The following is a 12532-nucleotide window of genomic DNA, read 5'->3' on the forward strand; positions in this document are numbered from 1 at the left end:
ACAGCCTGACCCCACGTATAGTCATAACTAGGGTGAAGCCAAGTGTTTGGAGTACTACTCTTGTGAGATGCTTCTGCATTTAAGCGGAAAACAAATGTCCAGATTACCCAAAACTTATAATGCACAGTGATGGTAAATCACAAGTGATGGAGAGTTCAGTCCATTGGTCCTAATCATCAACGTTGTTCTGGCCACGTGTTTTCTAGTCTGGTGGCACCGCTGGCTTAACGTGTCAGGTGTGTAATCATGTCGGCGTTTCTTGGACCTTTAAAGAGCTAGATGTGGTCAGCAGTACTTGGAATGGGGCTGCAGGGAGCTCTTCCATAAGTAGGCTCTCAGTAGTACTCAATCTCCCGGTTAGTAGGGGTTCCCATCCTTTTTATGCCATGCACCAAAACAGTGGATCCCAGGCTGGGAATCCCCTGTTCTACAGCCAACACAATCTCCTGGGCTTCAAGTACCTATTGACGGGAACCTTTAAGAGCTTGTGTGAGTGCTATACAATAATACAACATGCTTCCAGTCATAATATGTCCATCTGTCTCATTCAAAAGGAAGGGGTGACTGGCAAGTGCTGGAGAGGTAGTAATGCAGGACAAGGAAAAGGAGGATGAACTGAATAAGTATTTCACTAGCAGTATGGAGGAAGTTCCAGGTGTCAAGGGTTATGAAGTTACCATGACTAGAGAGAAAGTTCTTGGGAAACTGAAAGTTCTGAAGGTAGATAATCACCTGGACCAGATGCACTACACCCCAGGGTTCTGAAAGAGGTTGTTGAAGAGATTGTGGAGGCATTAGTAATGTTCTTTCAAGAATCACTAGATCCTGGATTGGTTCCAGAGAAATGGAAAATTGCAAATGTCATTCCACTCTTCAAGAAAGGAGAGAGGCAAAGGAAAGGAAATTATAGGCCCATTAGCCTGACTTCTGTGGTTGGGAAGATGTTGGAGTCGATTTTTAAGGATGTGGTTTTGGGGTATTTAGCCAAAGTCAACATGTTTCCTTAAGGGAAAATCTTGCTTGACAGATCTGTTTGAATTCTTTGAGGAAATAACAAGCAGGATAAACAAAGGAGAATCAGTGGATGTTGTGTATTTGGATTTTCAGAAGGCCTTTTGCTATGTTTTGTGACTTCAAAATGTTACACTAATTCAAAGGAAGACATTGGAGTCTGAAATGTGAGTCTAACTTTGCCTTTTACTCTAATTGATGATGTATGCAATTAATATATTTTTACATACCACAGTCCTTCCAGGTGAGGCAACACTTCCCCTGCTGGGGTTGTGGATTGTATCCAGTGCTCCCAAAGCAGCTTTTTCTATTCCTCTAGTGAGGTCCATTGTAAATTGGGGAATTGCTTCATCGAGCACCTCCGCACCATCTGCCACAAGCATCACTTTCCGATGGCCAGACATTTTAATTTCCATTCCCATTCCCATTCTGACATGTCAGTCCATGGTCTCCTCTTGTGCCAAGATGAGGCCACCGTCCGGCTGAAGGGGCAACACCTTGTATTCTGTCCGAGTAGCCTCCAACCTGTTGGCATGAATATTGATTTCTCCTTCTAGTAATCTGATTTCCTGCCCCCCCCCATTCCCCACTCTGACCTTTTTCCCTCTTCTCATCTATTAATTCCCCCGGATCCCCTCCTCCTTCCCTTTCTCCTGTGGTCCTATCAGATTCCTTCTTCTCGGGCCCTTGACCTTTCCCAGCCATCTGGCTTCACCTGTCACCTTCCAGCTAGCCTTCTTCCCCCACCCCCAATTTTTATTCTGGTGTCTAACCCCGCCTTCCTTCTCAGTCCTGAAGAAGGGTCTCAGCCTGAGATGTCGACTATCTCTTCCTCTCCATAGATGCTGCCTGACCTGCTGAGTTCCTCCAGCATTTTGTGTGTGTTGCAATATATTTACAATATTACTCAAATGTGACTGAAATATTAAATACAAACACTTCTCCCTGCTTAGCTATAAACTCCAACTCAACAGAGAATACATCTCAACTATTACATGGTATACTATATAACACAACTACTATATACAGGCATCCACAGTATAGAAAATGTTAAATTGGCACGTTCAGGCCTAAAGATTTAATCACTTTCAAGGATTTCTTACTCTTGTGGGATAACTTCTTTCCTGCCCGGGGAGTTGGGGGTCACTCTGTTTGGCAGGTGAGACTTGTGCTTTGAAAGCAATCTCATGTTCTGAAGTCTCTTCCATGGTGGTTGTAGGAATTGACTCTGAGACTGCAGGAAGTGGTTCTGACAGCAGTAGCCATCTTACTTTTTCTTCTAGTTTGTGCATCTTGATCTTGGGAAGGTGTATTTAGTTCACTGGAGTATTCCCTTATTAATCCCTCTATTGCTCCATTTACAATCTGATCCCTCCTGGTGGTTTCCTCATCTACATTATCTGAATGAATCCTCTGTTTTTGTGTCTCCATTGACTCCTTTCTTTTTGGCCTTCCATTCACCCAGCTGGGCTTTGGTCTTTGCATCTGCTGTTACAAGCAGCTTTCTGCCTCCCACTTGAAGTTCATGCAACAACCTTAATGCACGCAGAGTCGATTCTGGTTTCCTTACACTCACAAAAGCCGAATGCTTGCAAATTTCCTGAAGCTGCTTGAACTCTGTTCCCAGCTTAAAACCAAGCCACATTTCACAAGTAACTTGCCTTATTACCGGTAACACATCAGAAGCTTTCTCCGGTATGTTGGCCACAAAAACCGTTTTAGTCAGACCACTGCTTTCATCACTTTCATGATTCCTCTGAGCAGCTTGGTCCTTCCTTGATCCAATACGCTTTCCGACCAGAGGCACAGAGGTTGGCATCAACACCTGTTTGTCCTCGATTGGCATAGGTTCATGGTGCTCAGTGTGGAGACATTGGTAGCATCACCCAGTGCCTTAATTCACTTCCAGGTGACTCCATTGCAGGGGATGTAGCATGCAAATGATGGATGGATCTCCAATCAAGTTGTAGTTGTCTCAGCCAATCCCCACAATGCTGGCTGTCCTGTTGGTTGTTGTATTTCACTGTACGAATGTCATTCCCACAGGAGCTAGCTTTTCTCCAGTATATGTTCCTAGTTGGATCTCTGTAGGCTTCAGTTTAGTATCTTGAAATGTCATTCAAACTCATTTTGTGGAGTGACTAAAACAGCAGAGCCAGTGTCTAATTTTGTTTCAATTAATTTGCCACATTGCTTGCCTATTGTTAGTTTTCATTGTAAATCTCAAGGCTACTCAGTCCTGTGTCACCTTCTTCGTTATCAGATTTGTCATCAGCAGCATGCAGATCAGTGCTCTATTTGAAACTGCAGCTTGAATTTTCAGCTTTTTCTCTTCCCTGAGCAGTCCATTTATTATTGTCTCCCTGACATTTCTGTGTATGTGTCCTACTTTGTTGCAGTTTCTATAAGTTTCACCTTTTAAACCTGCATTGGTCTGGTATATGTGAGCCCCTGCCACAACGATAACACAATTTATTTGGTCAGACCGGTTTCTGTTTAGATATTGCAATTTTGTTCAAGCTCACTTTCATTCATGAATGCCACTCAGTTGTGTCTGTTGATTGTTCCCGTTGATACAGTGATTTCAACTGCTCTTTTAAATGTGAGTTGTACTTCATTTAGGAGCTGTCATCTTGTAAGAAAAATGATTTCTTGTAAGATTCCACAAACTAAATGATCTTTCAGTGTATCATTAAGCCCATCACTGAACTGACAATGCTCAGACAATGTCAATTCAGCCACATAGGCTGAAGTGGACTCCCCTCCTTTTTGGTTCCACTTATGAAACCTAAAGCGTACTGCAACCAATGACGGTTTTGATTCTAAATGTTCCTACATTACTTTGACAACATCAGCAAAACTAATGTCTGCTTGTTTGGTTGGAACAGCCAAACTTTGAAGCAAACTATATGCCTTGAAACCCAATGCACTCAACAAAATTGGCACTTGTTTCTCATTTGCTATTTCATTTGCTTCAAAATATTGTTCAATTAGCTCTGTATACATGAGCCAATTATTTCTTGTGGAATCAAACACACCAATCTTTCCGATGTAGCCAACATTTCTGCTACTTTTACGATTATTATCACCTGGTACTCATTCCTTATGAACCTGTGAATTCTACCCTTTTCTTACTTGACCATATCTTCCCTTTTGAATAACATGTACTGGGTTGCGTGTTTTACTTTCTGCGTTGTTTTTTAGTTCAAACATCTCACTGCGCTTCAACTGGCCAATAGCCATCTTGGTTTCATTTTTAAAATACCTCGCCGACAGTGTTATGTTTTATGACTTCAAAACATTAAACTAATTCAAACGAAGTCTGAACTCTAGGTCCAATTTCGTCCTTTACTTCAGGTGAGGCACACACATATTGTGTTGCAGCATGATGACGTATGCAATTCATTTATTTTTACATATAACCCAGAATTAATTACTTAAATGAACAACAATGCTTGATCAAACTATATATATATAGATAGATGTTTACTCAAATATTAAAAACACAATTCCTTAACAAGCTACGAGCCCATGGTGTTACTGGAAAGATAAAGCAGGGGCTGATTGGCAGGAGGCAAAGAGTGGGAATTAGGGGAGCCTTTGCTGATTGGCTGCTGGTGACTAGTGGTGTTCCACAGGGGTCTGTGTTGGGACCGCTTCTTTTCACGTTATATGTCAATGATTTGGATGATGGAATTGATGGCTTTGTGGCCAAGGTTGCGGGCAGGTAGTGTTGAGGAAGTAGAGAGGCTACAGATGGACTTGAGACAGATTAGGAGAATGGGCAAAGAAGTGGCAGATGGAATAAAGTGTCGGCAAGTGTATGGTCATGTACTTTGGTAGCAGGAATAAGAGTGTAGATTATTTTCTAAATGGAGGGAAAATTCAAAATCCGAGGTACAAAGGGACTTGGGAGACCTTGTACAAGATTCCCTGAAGGTTAACTTGCAGGTTGAGTCTGTGGTGAGGAAGGGAAACGCAATATTAGCATTCATTTCAAGAGGACTAGAATATAAAAGTAAGGATGTGATGATGCTGAGGCTTTATAAAGCACCAGTGAGACCTCACTTGGAGTATTGTGAGCAGTTTTGGGCCCCTTGTTTAAGAAAGAATGTGCTGACGTTGGAGAGTTCACGCAAATGATCTTGGGAACGAGAGGGTTAACATATGTGTGACTGTCTCTAGACCTGTACTTGACGGAGTTTAGAAGGATGAGCAGGGGTCTCATTGGTTACTCAATAGCTTGGACAGAGTGGACGTGGACAGGATGTTTCCAATAGCGAGAGATTCTAGGACCAGAGGGCACAGCCTCAAAAGAAAGGGATGTCCTTTTAGAACTAGGGTGAGGAGGAATTTCTTCGGCTAGAGGGCGGTGAATGTGTGAAATTTGTTTTAGGAATCTGCTGTGTATCAGGGTCAGAGGTCCAGCCTGTTCTTCCTCACTGCCACCATCCCATCGTTTCAATCTCTGTGACCACTTTCCAATGACTCAAGGCCCCAGGCTGGAGTTGCCAACTTGCATTCCTGCAAGAGGCTCAAATTCTCATTTATTGTCATTCAGCCGTCTACATGTACATCACCGAACAAAACAACGTTGCTCTGGACTGAGGTGCACAACACAGTACATATAACTCACACACATAACACGCCACAAATAATATGGTTACAGTTAAAAAGTTAACAGTATAATGCTGCTGGCACTGCTAATGGCTGGGGGGAGCTGCTTCCAACCATAAGAGTCCTGATGCTACTGTACCTCCTGCCTGATGGTGGGGGTGAAAGAGGTTGTTGTATGGATGGGAGGTATCAGGGTCCTGTGTGCACAGCGTTCCTGGCAAACATCTCCACTGGGTGGAAGAGAGGCAGTCCTCGCAATCCTTTGTAGGGTCTTGTCCAGCAATTCCTGTGCCAGATGGGGATGCAGCTGGTCAGAACAACCCAATGGTGTTCCTGGAAAAAAATGGTTAAAATGGGGAGGGAGGTCTTGCCTCAGTCTCGTCAGGAAGTGGAGATGCTGCTGTGCTTTCTTGACCAAAGAGGAGGTGGTGTTCAGGGACCAGGTGAGATCATCCATTATGTGCACTCCTTCCCCTAACTCTCTCCATGGAGTGTGTGTGTGCAGCAGGGAGTGGTCAGCCTGCCCCTTCCTAAAGTCCGCAGTCATCTGTTTGGTCTTGTCCACATTGAGACTCAAGTTGTGGTGCTTGCCACTCACCCTCTGTGTATGCTGACTGGCCATTGAGTCAATCACTGTTGTGTCATCAGTGAACTTGATGAGCTGGGTCTGGCAGTGCAGTCAGTCAGCAGCGGGCTGAGCACGCAGCCCTGGGGAGTGCCGGTGTTCGGCGTGACGGAGCTACTGTAACTCGGACTGACTGTTTGGCCTGCCTGTCTAGATGTCCAGGATCCAGTTACAGACAGATGTTGAGACCCACGAGAAAACCTTTTTAAAAACTGTGATATAATAGTTCTGATGGTGTACAGGAGTGAGATATATCAGCCAGATGAGTAGTCTTGCATTCAACATCAACATAACATAAGAAATAGGAGCAGATGTAGGTCATCTGCCCTGTCGATCCTACTCCACCATTCAACAAGAGCGTGGCTGATCTGGCCATGGACTCATCTCCTCCTACATGCCTTTTCCCCAGAACCCTTAATTCCCCTAAATCTATCCAAGCCTGTCTTAAATATATTTACTGAGGTAGCCTCCACTGTTTCATTGAGCAGAGAATTCCACAGATTCACCACTCTTGAGAAAAGTAGTTCCTCCTCATCTCCATCCTAAATCAACTCCCCCAAATCTTGAGGCTATGTCCCCTAGTTCTAGTATCACCTATCAGTGGAAACAACCTTCCTGCCTCTAGCTTATCTATCCCTTTTATAATTGTATATGTATCTATAAGATCTGCTCTCATTCTTCTGAATTCCAGTTAGTACAGCTCCAGGCAACTCAATCTCTCCTGGTAGTCTAACCCCCTCATCTTTGGGATCAACCTGATGGACCTCCGCACCACCTCCAAAGCCAGTATATCCTTCCTCACGAAGCCCTGACGAAGGGTCTCGGCCTGAAATGTCGACTGCACCTCTTCCTAGAGATGCTGCCTGGCCTGCTGCGTTCACCAGCAACTTTTATGTGTGTTGCTTGAATTTCCAGCATCTGCAGAATTCCATAGAACCATAGAACCATAGAAACTACAGCACAGAAACAGGCCTTTTGGCCCTTCTTGGCTGTGCCGAACCATTTTCTGCCTAGTCCCACTGACCTGCACACGGATCATATCCCTCCATACACCTCCCATCCATGTATCTGTCCAATTTATTCTTAAATGTTACAAAAAAACCCGCATTTACCACCTCGTCTGGCAGCTCATTCCATACTCCCACCACTCTCTGTGTGAAGAAGCCCCCCCTAATGTTCCCTTTAAACTTTCCCCCCCTCACCCTTAACCCATGTCCTCTGTTTTTTTTCTCCCCTTGCCTCAGTGGAAAAAGCCTGCTTGCATTCACTCTATCTATACCCATCATAATTTTATATACCTCTATCAAATCTCCCCTCATTCTTCTATGCTCCAGGGAATAAAGTCCTAACCTATTCAACCTTTCTCTGTAACTGAGTTTCTCAAGTCCCGGCAACATCCTTGTAAACCTTCTCTGCACTCTTTCAACCTTATTTATATCCTTCCTGTAATTTGGTGACCAAAACTGAACACAATACTCCAGATTCGGCCTCACCAATGCCTTATACAGCCTCATCATAACATTCCAACTCTTATACTCAATACTTCGATTAATAAAGGCCAATGTACCAAAAGCTCTCTTTACGACCCTATCTACCTGTGACGACATTTTTAGGGAATTTTGTATCTGTATTCCCAGATCCCTCTGTTCCACTGCACTCCTCAGTGCCTTACCATTAACCCTGTATGTTCTACGTTGGTTTGTCCTTCCAACGTGCAATACCTCACACTTGTCAGTATTAAACTCCATCTGCCATTTTTCAGCCCATTTTTCCAGCTGGTCCAAGTCCCTCTGCAGGCTCTGAAAACCTTCCTCACTGTCTACTACACCTCCAATCTTTGTATCATCAGCAAACTTGCTGATCCAATTTACCGCATTATCATCCAGATCATTGATATAGATGACAAATAACAATGGACCCAGCACTGATCCCTGTGGCACACCACTAGTCACAGGCCTCCACTCAGAGAAGCAATTCTCTACCACCACTCTCTGGCTTCTTCTATCGAGCCAATGTCTAATCCAATTTACCACTGCTCCATGTATACCTAGCGACTGAATTTTCCTAACTAACCTTCCATGCGGGACCTTGTCAAAGGCCTTATTGAAGTCCATGTAGACAATATCCACTGCCTTCCCTTCATCCACTTTCCTGGTAACCTCCTCGAAAAACTTCAACAGATTGGTCAAACATGACCTACCACACACAAAGCCATGTTGACTCTCCCTAATAAGCCCCTGTCTATCCAAATGCTTGTAGACTCTGTCTCTTAGTACTCCCTCCAATAACTTACCTACTACCTAATTCCTGTTGTTTATATCCTTCCTCAAGTAAGGAGACCAGAACTGCACACAGTACTCCAGGTGCGGCCTCACCGGTACCCTGTACAGTTGCATCATAACCTTCCTGCTCTTAAATTCAATCCCTCTAGCAATGAAGGCCAACATTCCATTTGCCTTCTTGATAGCCTGCTGCACCTGCAAACCAACCTTTTGTGATTCATACACAAGCACTCCCAAGTCCTTCTGCACAGCAGCATGCAGCAATATTTTACCATTTAAATAATAATCTGCTTTCATTTTTCCTTCCAAAGTGGGTAACCTCTCATTTACCAATATTGTACTCCATCTGCCAGACCCTTGCCCACTCACTTAACCTAAATGTATCTCTCTGCCTATTCTCTGTATCTTCTGCACAATTTGCTTTTCCACTCAATTTAATATCATCGGCAAACTTAGATACACTACACTCAGTACCCTCTACCAGATCATTAATGTATATGGTGAACAGTTGCGGGCCCAGCACCGACCCCTGCGGCACACCGCTCACCACTGATTGTCAGCCAGTGTAACACTCATGTACCCCAACTCTCTGTATCCAATCCTCTATCCATGTTAATACATCACCCCCAACTCTATGCATCCTTATCTTTTGGATAAGCCTTTTATGCAGCACCTTATCAAATGCCTTCTGCAAATCCAAGTAAATAACGTCCATCTGTTCCCCTCTATCCACTACGCTCATTATATATCCTCAAAGGACTCCAGTAAGATTGTCAAACAGGACCTGCCTTTGCTGAATCCATACTGGTCTGCCTGATGGATCCATTTCTTTCCAAATGCCTCGCTATTTCTTCATTATTGATAGCTTCAAGCATTTTCACAACTACAGATGTTAAGCTAACTGCCTTTTGCCTACATCCTGTTTTGAACAGTGGTGTGACATTCGCCATCTTCCAATCTGCCAGGACCTGTCCAGAGAATTTTGGTAAATCATCACCAAAGCTTCTACTGCAACTTCTGCCCTTTCCTTCAGTACCCTGGGATGCATTCCATCAGGACCAGGGGACTTGTCTATCTTCAGGCCCACAAGTTTGCTCAGCACTTCCTCTTTAGTGATAGCTATTGTATCGAGGTCCACACCTCCCATCACATCCATATCATCTCTCCTTGGCATGTTAGGCGTGTTCTCCATCATGAAAACCGACACAAAATAGTTATTCAAAGCCTCGGCCATTTCCTCATTACCTAATCTCAGTCCCCCTTCTTGTCCTCCAAGGGACCTACGTTCACTTCAGCCACCCTTTTCCACTTTATATAATTATAAAAACTTTTCCCATCCATTTTTATAGTTTGTGCTCATTTAGCTAGTTTATTTTCATAATCTATCATCCCTTTCTTTATTGCTCGCTAAGTGGTTCTTTGCTTTAAAGTTTTCCCAATCTTCCAGTTTCCCACTACTTTTGGTGACTTTGTATGCATGAGCTTTTAGTTTTGACGCCTTCTTTCATTTCCTTAGTTACCCAAGGCTGGCTGTCCCCACCCTTACTGTCTTTGCTTTTAACTGGAATATACTTTTGTTGAGCACCGTGAAAAATCTCTTTGAAAGTCTACCACTATTCGTCAACCATATAGCCTGTGTTCCCATTCTACACTATCCAAATCCTCCCTCATCCCATTGTAGTCTTCATTGTTTAGGCATAATTCACTGGTTTTAGATCAAACTATCGCACCCTCCATTTGTATGAGAGACTCAATCATACTGTGATCACTCTTTCCAAGAGGATCCCTAACTACAAGGTCACCAATTTTACCTGTCTCATTGCACAGGACCAGAACTAAGATAGCACGTTCCCTTGTAGGTTCAGTAACAATGCTGTTTAAGAAAGCCATCATGGATGCATTCTTTGAAGTCCTCAAGACTGCCCCGACCAACTTGATTCACCCCATCTATGTGCAAGTTAAGGTCCCCCATGATAACTGCTGTTCCATTCTCACATGCCTCAGATATTTCTCTGTTTATTGCCTGTGCCACTGTAATGTTATTATTCGGTGGCCGATAGACAACTCCCACCAGTGATTTTTTTCCCTATACTATCCCTAATCCCTACCCAGATGGATTCAACATTCTGCTCCTTAGATCTTATATCATCTCTCACTATCGCCCTCATCTCATCTTTAATTAAGAGCACTAACCCACCTCCCTTACCTTCCTGCCTATCCTTCCGTATTACCTGATATCCTGGGATATTTAATTCCCAATTCTCCCCACCCTGCAACCATGTCTCTGTAATGGCCACTAAATCACACCTCTGTGCTGATTTGTGCCACAAGTTCACTGACCTTGTTTCACTCAGATAAAGTGCCCTCACACTTATTGTGCTTTTAAAATCGTGTAAACTTTTTCTCTTTTGCACGATTTTCTTCACTCCACTCTTACTTTTCTCTTTTTTATCTTTATCCACACTTTTCTTTTTTCAGTTCTCCAATCAGTTGAACCCACCCCCTGACTATTTAGTTTAAAGCCCTATCCACAGCCCTAGTTATGCCATTTGCTAGGATCCAGGTCCCATCACGGTTCAGCTCCCTCCTTCCCCAGTACTGGTACCAATTTCTCATGAATTCAAACCCACTTCTCCCACACCAATCCTTCAGCCACATATTTAACTCTCTAATCTTCTTCACCCTATGTCAATTTGCACGTGGCTGAGGTAGTAATCCAGAGATTACCACCTTTTTGTTTCTGCTGTTTAATTTAGTCTCAAGCTGCTCAAATTCCCTCAGCAGAACCTCTTTCCTCATTCTACCCACATGGACCATGACGACTGGATCTTTCCCCTCCCACTGCAAATTCCTCTGCAGGTCAGATAAGATGTCGCAAACATGGGCATCAGGCAGGCAACATAGCCTTCGGGACACTCTATTCTCACGACAGAGAACTCTTGTCTATTCCCCTGGCTGTACTATCCCCAATTACCATTACACTTCCCTTCTTTCCCCCCTTTTGAATGGCTCCCTGAACTATGGTGCCACAGTTAGGTTGCTCATCCTTCCTACAGCCCCCACTTTCATCTATCCAGGGAGCAAGAATCTCAGACCTGTTGGACAAGCTCAAGGGCTGAGGCTCCTCCAGCACTGTTTCTTGGATCCCACTACCCACCTCACTCGCAGTCACAGACTGAATTTGAGGCAGCTAATCTATTGAGTGTGACTACCTCCTGAAATAGAGAATCCAGGTAACTCTTCCCCATCCTTGATGTCAGTAAGAACAAAGAGCTGATTGTGGACTTCAGAAAGGGTAAGACAAGGGAACACACATCAGTCATCATAGAGAGATCAGAAGTGGAAAGGGTGAGCAATTTCAAGTTCCTGGGTGTCAGCATCTCTGAGGATCTAACCTGCACCCAACATATTGATGCTGCTACAAAGAAGGCATGACAGTTGCTATATTTCACTAGGAGCTTGAGGAGATTTGGTGTGTCACCAAAAACACTTGAAAATTTCGACAGATCCCCCCTCATCCTTCTAAATTCCAGCGAGTACAGACCCAGAGCCATCAAACATTCCTCATATAATAACCCTTTCATTCCCAGAATCATACTTGTGAACCTCCTCTGAACCCTCTCCAATGCCAGCACATCTGTTCTTAGATAAGGAACCCAAAACTGTTCACAATGCTCAAGGTGAGGCCTCACCAGTGCCTTATAAAGCCTCAGCATCACATCCCTGCTCTTACGTTCTAGACCTCCTGAAATGAATGCCAACATGGCATTTACCTTCCTCACCACTGACTCTACCTGCAAGTTAACCTTTAGGATTTTGTGCACAAGGACTCCCAAGTCCCTCAACATCTCAGATTTTTGTATTTTCTCCCCGTTTAGAAAATAGCCTGCACATTTATTTCTACTACTAAAATACATGACCTTGTATTTTCCAACATTGTATTTCATTTGCCACTTTTTTGCCCATTGCCCTAATCTAAGTCCTTCTGCAGCCTACC

Source organism: Mobula birostris, chromosome 5 (genome assembly GCF_030028105.1).
Source record: "Mobula birostris isolate sMobBir1 chromosome 5, sMobBir1.hap1, whole genome shotgun sequence".
Lineage (NCBI taxonomy): Eukaryota > Metazoa > Chordata > Chondrichthyes > Myliobatiformes > Myliobatidae > Mobula > Mobula birostris.